The 8895-nt window shown below is 38.2% G+C and overlaps 1 long non-coding RNA gene across 1 annotated transcript in view; it reads right to left on the reverse strand.

Moving 5' to 3' along the window:
- Nucleotides 1-456: 456 nt before the first annotated feature.
- LOC117945394 overlaps nucleotides 457-8895 on the reverse strand; it is a 21925-nt gene continuing 13486 nt past the window's right edge. The window contains exons 2-3 of the long non-coding RNA XR_004656794.1: nucleotides 3666-3671; nucleotides 457-467 (exon numbers count right to left, since the gene is read on the reverse strand). This is a non-coding gene — a long non-coding RNA (uncharacterized LOC117945394). The remainder of the gene's footprint in view (nucleotides 468-3665; nucleotides 3672-8895) is intronic.

Genomic DNA, 8895 nt, shown 5'->3' on the forward strand with positions numbered 1-8895 from the left:
GGCTAATAATTTGAACAAGCACACCTTACAGGACCCTCCCCCTTGCTCTCTGCTGCGCTACAGCCCCCCCCCTCCACAGCTCCTCCCCCACAGAGGGGCCTGCCGTGAACGCGCAGGCTGGTAAGCAGGGCCACCAATGCTTTCCACATCATGGACAATACAGGGGATTTATTCAGAGGAGTGTATAGCTGTTGTGTGCTGTGCTTTTAAAATTTTGAATACTTAATGTAAAAATACTGCTTATTTAAAATATTTCTATTAAAAGATATGTAAATACTTTACACAGTACATTACTGAATTACCTTTTGGATCAAGTAAAAACACTAAACTTTCAGTAGGAATGATGAATCACTGAGGAAGTTCACTAAGCCAAGGAATAACAACATCTTAGAAATATGTATTAGGTTTTATTTTGCATATGGGTCAAATAAATCAGCTTTTTTTGCAAAGTACTGCACAAGGAAATACTGAACATTTTGATTTGGACTGAAGGAGATTCCTTCACGTGCCTCTGTGTCTGGGGCCATGTCTTACCTGTTGAAGGAGCATAAAGAACTGGTGTCAGACATTTGATCTACAAATCACATCCTGAGGGGAAACAAAACGTGTATGTTTAAAAATGATCAAAAATAGTATTCTGCCTTGCCAAACGTTGACAGTGACAGCGCACAATTAAACGTGTTTCACCATAGCTAAGCTACAATTAATTGTGATCGACAAAAAGCATTTTGGCTTACTAAATGTAGGTATTGAAACAACATTGCTTATACTGAGGGTGAAGGAGTTAGCAGGTAAACTTCACCTGCTAGCTACAACATTCCTGCCGTTCTACAAGCTAACTGTTAGACCTAGCAACAAGCTACAGAGTCAAATGAGATTTGCGCCATCACCAGTGATACCGTCACCATCGCTATCTTAGTTGTGTAGTTCTTAAAAAATGAAACAAATCAAGCAGAGATACTTACATGTCAAGCAGAAATGTGGCTAGCTCTGAATCCGTGTTGAATCCTTTCAGGAGGCGTAGCTCCCTCCACCTCTGAAAAGACGCTCCAATGTTGACCCTCGTTTAATTTCGGGCTCGGTTTGATTTTTTCTTTTTAGCTCGCTTTTCGTCATCGGTCTTCTTCTGTTTGCCCGTCTTTGTTTTCTGAGCAGGTGTCACTCGAGAAATTGGCAGTTTTCCTGAAAAGTTGTTTCTCCGCAATTAGCACAGCTGCAGCACACCGACAATCTTGAGCTTGAACACGGTACGCGCTGTGCAGGGGAGGGGTATGAGCAGCGCGTACACGAGAGTGATTGACAGTGCTAAGACAGTCTTCCTGGCTCTGATTGGCTGTTTCTGACCGGGAGCGGTGTATTTCTGCAAGTGTCAGTAGGAGCACAGGCAGGAGCCACAGGAGCTTGTTTTTTTTTGTTTTTGTTTTTACAGATTATCTGTCTCATATTCTACTGTCAGGAAATAGTGACAGTTTTAACAAATTTGTAAAAAATACATTTTTACGAAAGTTACCTACTGAAGCTTTAAAGGGAAAAAATTTACATTGAAAATTTAGACATTTAAATAAAATGTTTAAGTGAAAGCAAATACGGAGTGAAATAGGAAAAAATGCTTCATTCTTTTGGTGGTATGGTAAATGATTAAACACCACTGATCTAAAGTGAAAAAACAATTATTTTGCCTTTCTTTTTACTTTTATGAACATTTATCAAAAGGTTAGTTGCCTTTTCTCTCTGCCTGGTATTTTTACAATACACAATATCCATGCTAACCGTCTAAGGTGTTATAAGTTAAGTTAAAGATTATGTTTTCAAAAAAGTCAAAGGATAACCAAAGTCAAAAGGATACATACATTACCAAGTTTCACAGCAATTTTAGTAAGAGTTAAAGATATTTACTCTGGATCTAAGTGGTAGAATGACTGACATTGCCATCCACAGAACCATTAGCTCCACTTAAAAGCAAACGTTAACTGCTGGACCGTGTCAGATCAAAAGAAGCAGAAATTAAATGGTATCCCACCACCCACCATCATGAACTCCACCCCCAGGTGTTCCATCCATACTCACAAGTTGGCAATATGTGATGATACTTCAAAAAGAATAGATAATCTAAGACAATCATATTCACAGTGGTGGACTACTGTCACTCATGCTATTTCAATTGTTTTAAGTAAAGTGAAGTCATAAGGCTGACTAAAGTTAGGTTGTAGGCAGTTACATAACATATTAGGCTAATCAGTGTTTGAGTCCTTGATCTAAATAAACCAATAAACTACCAGGACATAAATGTCCTTGCCACTACACAGAACCATTAAAAAAAAAAAAAGGCGGAATAATATAGAAACTGAGACATGTTTTTCAAAGGCTCTGCTTCCTCTTCCTTCTGTTGCCACCTACTTAAGCATGCATGGTCAAGCAGCAGCAGAGTCTGCTTGTTTGTCTCATTAGTGAAGAAGACAGAAAGAAGTATGACTCTCCTGAAATACTGCCCTTGCCCACAACTCAGTGCAGGCTGAATGGAAGACCATGATATTGAAATCCGGCTTCTGATTGATTTTCTGTATGAAACAACAGAATGAATAGGCAATGGGAATAATTATGACAAGTTTTTTGTGTTTAAGTTATTGTCATTGAACATTAACACTCATCACTTGAGTCAAGTTTCCATTTATTTGTTGTCAGATGCACAATTACAGAAGAAGTCGTCAAAATCATAAAATAATACTTATGTTCAAAATTGTTTGGAAAATTAATTTAACTTCAAGGAATGACAAAGAATATATGATAAACAATCTACCTACTGGACATTTTCAAAGTCAACTTTATTAATCTGCTGCATTGGAAATGCAAATAAAGCTCCAGAACAAGATCTTTGACAAATATATGAAGTGTGAAGTTTCAGCCTTGAAACACCATCATTACTATCAGAACACTTCAACAATTAACAGTATGATGTAATGCACTTGAGAAAAATAGCAAAGATTTACATTTTGACCATAAAGTCCATTTATAGTTTTCAAAGAAATATGATAATGTATGGTAGTTGTAACTAGGGCTGTGCAATTGATCGAAATGTTAATCGCAGTTTCAACATTCATTATGTAGGTGCTGTAGCTTACCATAAAAAAATGAGCAAATGGTGTATTATGAATTTCAAATAACTTTACAAATGTGTAACAATTCAGAGGAACAAGTCTGAACCTACCAGGTGCCCTAAAATGTTAATCTTTAAACTTTGAAGTCAAGGTTTGGAAGTAAATCTGTTTGCACAGATGTAATAAATAGGATGCAGGGTTTTCTTTGAAGGCTCTCCAGATGTCTTTTTATATCAATCTTACATTGGTTTGGAGGTAGCCTTCTTTCAAGTCAAAAGCTCATAGCAAAAAGGCCGTGGCTTCAGCATTCATTATAGATAGCTCTTGAGAACATTCTCATGAATAAAAAAGCGGCTTATATTTGAGAAAAAAACTTTTAACTTATGGTTGACTTGCAATGTTATTCTGTACCTTTAGACCAGTACTCCAATTAAGAAGCAAAAAAAAAAAAGTGTATATACAGTATATATCAGGGTATATACACCAAAATCCTGGAGGTACATTCAGTACCTTTTAATACCATTTTTAATACCTTCAATACGCCATTCAGTTGCAGATTTATACAGCAACAAGTTTCTAACCATTATACGTTTACAATTTATAAAACTACACCTTCTTGGCCGCAGATAGGGGAAGTCAACAGAATAAATGGAGACTCACTGACTTTGGAAACATCTTGCATTTATCCCACCTTTAGAATAAAATTAATAGATGAAATAAAATGATAAACTAAAGCAGTTCAAAGAAACAAGCATTCCCATTGATGCGGTTGTAACCATTTGAAACTAAGTGAACCTGCAATCTCATGGTAAGTGCTTCAATTTAATTGAATTTTTTTGCATTTTGAATTGCATTTGAATTGCATTTTCTGGCACCACACCAACGCGCAGCGCTAGTGTGGCACCCATCGTCACCAGGACGTCTGGCGTAGTCGATGCTGTAGCCATCATTGTTTTGGGCGGTGGCACTGGTTTACGGTGGTGTAGGCCTAATGGTAGTAGCAGCACAGAAACTGGAGATTGTTAACTGTGCTCCGAATATTCCAGTTTCATGGCTGGTACATTGCATGTGTGACCAAAGAGCTTTAAACCCCATCCAAGTTATACTGATGTTTTCTTTTTTCTTCTTTATTTTTTACAAACCGAACAGTAAGCCTGCCTGTCTTTCCCCACTACAGGCCAGAGCCAGTCTATAAAACGCCGGGTCCTCTAGCCATTTATCGGAAAATTTGCATTTGCCAATGTTTGTCTAGGTAGCCTATCTGTCAGAGCTGGTAACGTGCTTGATGTTCAGCAGCCACTAATCATCCAGTTCAGTGCTAAATGTTTCATCCACAGTTTTGTCATGCATTGGTCCTATTTTTACTCTTAAAGTAAAGGAAAGCTTTGTAGTGCATTTAACTGAGTCTGATGCACAGATCACATTAAGACATTTTTCATTATGTTATTGTAAGGGAGCGCCACAAAAAAATTTAAAATTGTTTTCAAATTTAATTTGGTTCTGATGCAGTTTTGATTTGGAAGCAACATTTAACCTGCAGTGTAAAACCTATGCTGAAACATTGTAATCCATTTCTGCATTTTTATTTCGGCAAATGAACTACATGAAAATATAATTGCGGTGCAAATGATTACATTATCAACTGGAAAAACGTCATGATATTTATCTTTTTGGGAAATTATCAAGATTAATTACAAACAAAAAAAGGATGTATTACCAGCTCAACAGAGAAAAACAGCATTACAGTAAATATGATCTTGCAATCATTTTCACAAATACTTGGAACACTAAATTAGCCATTTTGAAAGAAAGAAATGGATAACAACATTCTGCATGTTTGCACAAATACTTAAAACTTGTCCATTTATAGATCAACAGATGGCTTATGTAAACACAGGACAAACTAGTATGCTATTTTCCTGGAGCTGTGTCCAGGTGATGAATAGCTACAGCAGTCACTGTCTGATTGACCTACTTTGTCTTGAATTGACATAATTCTAGTTTAGGTTATAAGCAACATTTATCATCGACTGCAAACAGTGCAGTACTTTATCCCCTGGTGCTACTGTGGTTGAATTAGATTCCTTATTGATTAATTATTGATTTAGATTCCTCATTCATCTTTGTGCATGCATGTGTTGGAGTCTTATGTTACATGATACTCTAATGCATGCTGGATGTCAACACTACCAGCACGGAGTAGTATGCGCACACATACACACACACACACACACATACATACAGCTTAACATGCAAGTATAAAACTCTTAGCGTATTACCTGGGATTCACTTTCAGGAGACAGACCTAAGGATGCTCTACTTCTGGTCTAGGTCTAGTCACAGTTGCGGCAGCAATGATGCAGCAGGGAGACCCTTCTATGACACCCATGGTAATGCATTTTTTTCAATGACATTATCAATGTTTCTTAACATAAACACACCAGAGATTCCCGACAAATGTAGGATGCAACTGACTTTGTGCCTATTTAAGTCGGGGAAGTGGTCCCAACTGTCAGTTACCTATCATAGTATATGGAGAAAATGATTAAGAGTCTTACTTCTAGAACAGGCGCCTGAAATGTATCATCCCACTTTGCAACTCAATACAATCTTATTTCGTAAATAAAAAAGTTAAAATGTAGTTAAAGTCTTCAGTAGCTATTTGCACCATGATGTATTCAGGGTTGTACCCCACAGTCAGTCCAATATCTCCTGCCAAAACATCTTTGAACTCACTCTTCTCTCTCCATGAGACTGAAAAACATTACTGAAAATAACATAGGAAACACTCTTTGTAGGAAACAGGGGAAATCTGGGAAAAGATTCTTCAGAAAATAGTCCTTTCATGGAAACTCTAAGATGCTGTAAAGGTAATGACACTACTTCTATGAACAACAAGTTAAAATTATCTCACATTTCCATAGGCAAAGCTAAGAAAAAGGGCAACAACTTCTGCTACTTCAAACAATGCTGTGTCAGTCAGGAAACAACAGTAGTCAGTAGCATTGATTGGGTAATCATCTAGCAGAACCAAATGAAACAAAACAAATCGGTATCTAACTTCATATTACCTTTAGTCAAGGATGTAGAAATGATGTGCTACCATAAGTTTTTTTTGTTGTCACTGTTTTGCTATTCAGCTACAGATACAAGAAAATGCATTTTATTTTATTTAATATTTCTAAACATTTTCAGGTAAACACATATTTAGACTTTTCCTTCCCGAATTGATATCACAAAAAAATTATCCAAGCATTCACTATTGAACAAAGCTTTTGCATTTGCTATTCTAAACACCTAACAGAAGATAGCGGTTAGTGATGCATTAGCATATACCGCAGCAGTGGCTTGTCTGGAATAAATAAAAGAAATGGATTAGAAGCATTAACAGTGGGAGACACCATTGCTGAACCGACAGAGGAAAACAGTGCGTACAGACACACAAACCTAATCAAAACTAATTCCAGAGACGAGGAAACAGACTATTCACCCAGAGAAAGGTATGTGTGCTAAAAAAGGTAAGTGACTGGTGAGGAAAAACACTCCAAAATGACAATAGACTCCACTTTAGGCCTCTGGTAGTCCCTCTAAATTTATACTATGTCCTGTGGCCACAGGGCTATGCAGGGTTTGATTGTTTGACAAGAAAAATTATAACAATTAACGTCACCCAAATGCTTCCTCAGAGAAGTCAGAGCAAGCACTTTGTAGGCTTAGCTTAGCAAAAAGACTGGAAACATGGAGATACGGCCGGCTTTGCTCTGTCTGAAGGTAACTAAAATGGCTACTGGCACCTCTAAAGCGCTTATTATTTTGTTGTATCTAATTTTTTTAATCTGTAAAAAAAAGTATTTAAAAAAACAACAATTCACTCTTCTATAGGGGTTATGTGCCAGACTATTTTTGGCGGGAACAGCAGTGGGAGCTTCTCATCAAACTCTCTGCCTGGATTACCTTTGGATTTTAATTGGAAGCAAGCAATCGAGACATCAAGCAATGGAGAGGAGTGATTGTAAATGTAAAGAGCTCAATGATAAAACAGGTGCTGAGGAATCTGGTGTTATAAAATAGGGAGGAAATAAAATAATCTTTAAAACAATTCTGTATTTGGTAGCCAGTGTAAGTAAGGCCGAATAACAGAAGAATGTTCTCTCCTCTGAATGAAGAAAGCAGGTGAATGGTGCATTTTGAACACGGTTCCCGTTAGACAAGGCTGACTCTCGCATAGAAAAGATAATTCTCATACAATAAGCAAATGAGTGAGGGAAATAAGTATTTGAACACCCTGCTATTTTGCAAGTTCTCCCACTTAGAAGTCATGGATGGGTATGAAATAATCATCGTAGGTGCATGTCCACTGTGACAGACATAATCTAAAAAAAAAAAAAATCCAGAAATCACAATGTATTATTTTGTTAACTGTTTATCTGTATGATACAGCTGCAAATAAGTATTTGAACACCTTCACCAGGTTTGCACACACTGCAGAAGGGATTTTGGCCCACTCCTCCACACAGATCTTCTCTAGATCAGTCAGGTTTCTGGGCTGTCGCTGAGAAACACGGAGTTTGAGCTCTCTCCAAAGATTCTCTATTGGGTTTTGGTCTGGAGACTGGCTAGGCCACGCCAGAACCTTGACATGCTTCTTGCAGAGCCACTCCTTGGTTATCCTGGCTGTGTGCTTCGGGTCATTGTCATTTTGGAAGACCCAGCCTCGACCCATCTTCAATGCTCTAACTGAGGGAAGGAGGTTGTTCCCCAAAATCTCGCAATACATGGCCCCGGTCATCCTCTCCTTAATACAGTGCAGTCGCCTTGTCCCATGAGCAGAAAAACACCCCCAAAGCATCCCCATGCTTCACAGTAGGAATGTTGTTCTTGGGATGTACTCATCATTATTCATCCTCCAAACACGGTTAGTGGAATTATGACCAAAAAGTTATATTTTGGTTTTATCTGACCACATGACTTTCTCCCATGACTCCTCTGGATCATCCAAATGGTCATTGGCAAACTTAAGACGGGCCTTGACATGTGCTGGTTTAAGCAGGGGAACCTTCCGTGCCATGCATGTTTTCTAACTATGACGTCTTACCAACAGTAACCTTGGAAATGGTGGTCCCAGCTCTTTTCAGGTCATTGACCAGCTCCTCCCGTGTAGTTCAGGGCTCATTTCTCACCTTTCTTAGGATCATTGAGACCCCACAACGTGAGATCTTGCATGGAGCCCCAGTCTGAGGGAGATTGACAGTCATGTTTAGCTTCTTCCATTTTCTAATGATTGCTCCAACAGTGTACCTTTTTTCACCAAGCTGCTTGGCAATTTCCCCGTAGCCCTTTCCAGCCTTATGGAGGTGTACAATTTTGTCTCTAGTGTCTTGGGCCAGCTCTTTGGTCTTGGCCATGTTAGTAGTTGGATTCTTACTGATTATATGGGGTGGACAGGTGTCTTCATGCAGCTAACGACCTCAAACAGGTGCATCTAATTTAGGATATTAAATGGAGTGGAGGTAGACATTTTGAAGGCAGACTAACAGGTCTTTGAGGGTCAGAATTCTAGCTGATAGACAAATGTTCAAATACTTATTTGCAGCTGTATCATACAAATAAATAGTTAAAAAATCATACATCATGATTTCTGGATTTTTGTTTTTAGATTATGTCTCTCACAGTGGACATGCACCTACAATGACAATTTTAGACCTCTCCATGATTTCTAAGTATGTCAAGGCCCGTCTTAAGTTTGCCAATGACCATTTGGATGATCCAGAGGAGTCATGGGAGAAAGTCATGTGGTCAG

This window comes from Etheostoma cragini, chromosome 1 (assembly GCF_013103735.1).
Source record: "Etheostoma cragini isolate CJK2018 chromosome 1, CSU_Ecrag_1.0, whole genome shotgun sequence".
NCBI lineage: Eukaryota > Metazoa > Chordata > Actinopteri > Perciformes > Percidae > Etheostoma > Etheostoma cragini.